Genomic DNA, 2,500 nt, shown 5'->3' with positions numbered 1-2,500 from the left:
ATTAGCTCTTTCTCGGAATGAACATAATATGCTCGTCTCATAAAGGATTTGTTTCAAAGATTCAACATATCGCTTGCCCTGATGGAATATTCCTTAACCTAACCTAACCTAACCTAACCTAACCTAATCTAACCTAACCTAACTTAATCTAACCTAACCTAATCTTTATTCCACTGTTGATATTTGGCGTATGGGTTGACAGTTCTGGGGTGAGAATTCTTCATATGCCTCGTCTAGTCTTTCAAAAACAAAGCAAAGTAAAAGGGAGAAAATTACTTCACTTGACTTAGTGGCTGCATTAGACAGAACGAAGATGAGTGATCATAATGCAATGATATTAATATCAGCAACAGTCTCAACCCTTAGAAAATATATTGATGAGATAATCATAAGTAGAAGCACACTGCAAATAGAAAGAAAAAAAATCAGAAAAGAAATAACTGATAGTATGAAGCAAATATTCACTACAGATGCCCCTCTCACAGTCCATTGTGATGGTAAATTAATTCCTGATTTAAATGGCACTGAAAATAGACAGATTCCCTGTGTTAGTGTCTAGTGGGGGCAGCTCTAAACTTTTGAGAATACCACAACTAATGTTAGGTACAGATAATCAAATAACAGCAGCAGTTTTGGAAGGTCATCAAAATTGGAATATTAAAGACAGCGTTAAGGCCATGTGTTTTGAAACCACTGCTACTAAAACTGGTCCCAAGACAGGTGCATGTGTGACAATAGAAACAAAATTAAAGAGGAGTTTACATAAAAAACGCACCTTTTTCAGTTACCTCAAGGGTGGTGTGGAAAAACTGAGAAACCTAAAACTTTATAGACTTTGTGGCACCATTAAGACTCGTTCAACAGACCTCAAATTTGGCAACAATTGTTTTTATAGCTAGCCTCATAATTTGCATGAGTGAGACCAATAAAGTTAATTAAATGAAAAATCACCCCCTATACACCTGGGCTAGTTTAATATATATATACATACAAATATATACATGTATATATATATGTATATATATACATATATATGTATATATATACATATATATGTATATATATACATACATATATACATACATATATGTATATATTCAAATTCTTCAGTTTGAACAATAACTTTTTGTCGTCATAGTTCAAAGTATGAACATAATCATTCATGATTTCAAAATCATGGAGAAGAGGGTGCGGTAAAAGGCGCTGCTGAATGCCAATGGTTATAATGACACAATGTAACAGTACAAAAGCTATTGACACAAACACCGAACACTTAAGTCTTTTCGCCTCTTACGGAGGCTTTTTCAGGGTGAGAAGAACTTTAAATTCGAAGACTAACTATGTCTGCTATCGACGAAGATGAAGCAAATAATGATGGTCTCTGGCCGACTGTCAGTCCTTAAAAAGCAGGGTGGTAAGGGTTGTGGGAGAGGTCATCGCAATTCTTTTGGGAGAGGTCACTGGAGGAAGCAGGGGAGGTTAAAAGAAGTTTCTGGGTGAGGTCACTAGAAGGAGGAGATGTCAAATGAAATCTCTGGGTGAGGTCACTAGTGGATTTTGAAATCATGAATGATTATGTTCATACTTTGAACTATGACGACAAAAAGTTATTCTTCAAACTGAAGAATTTGAATCTTAAGATAGCCAAAGCTATTAGCGCAGTTGACTTCAATCAAAATTGTCTACGTGAAAACCTGTGCCCTAGAACTTAATGGAACTTAATGGAACTGACCAAATTATTAAGCTTACATAAAAAATCATTTACATGGTCTTGAATGGGTCAACTCAAACTTTCAATATGAATAACTTGCTAATTTTACCGTACCAAGAGAACCTGCAAAATATTCCAAATATGTTACGTAAATTTAACATTAATGTAGTTTTCAATAACAAGAACACTGTAAGACAACTGCTCATAAATAATTCTGTCAATAGTAATAAAGGGTGTGTGTACAAAATACCTTGCAAATCATGTAATCAGTTTTATGTTGGTCAGACTGCTAAAACACTCACAACACGAATCAATCAACATAAGAAATACGTTAGAGAGGGAAACCAATCTAGCGGTATATTCAACCACATGAACCATTTTAACCACCCAGTTGACTGGGATAACGCTAAAGTCATCACATACAACAACAACATAACAGAAAGAAATTTAATTGAATGCAGTTTGATCAAATCTAGTTAATCTTCATCAAGGTTTGTACAAATTAGATAGTTTTATTTCTCATGAAATTTCAAAATTGTTTGAATTGTAATATAGATTATGAGCAGTTGTCCCATACTTGTTGGTTACCAGGACGGCCCAAACGTCCCATACTTGTTGGCTACCAGGACGGCCCATACGTCCGTCACGTGTACCTCTTCCACTACCTCTCCGAATGCCCTCTTCACTATGTCATATATTCTGTACCTTGTTTCTTCATCTTATAATTCCTTCTTTGTATCTGCACTGAAGATGTAATTACACGAAAGCGCTCTGCTTCGTTAGTTTACT

This window comes from Oratosquilla oratoria, chromosome 10 (genome assembly GCF_046742065.1).
Source record: "Oratosquilla oratoria isolate Oo_2021 chromosome 10, ASM4674206v1, whole genome shotgun sequence".
NCBI lineage: Eukaryota > Metazoa > Arthropoda > Malacostraca > Stomatopoda > Squillidae > Oratosquilla > Oratosquilla oratoria.
This window is presented reverse-complemented; position numbering follows the sequence as displayed.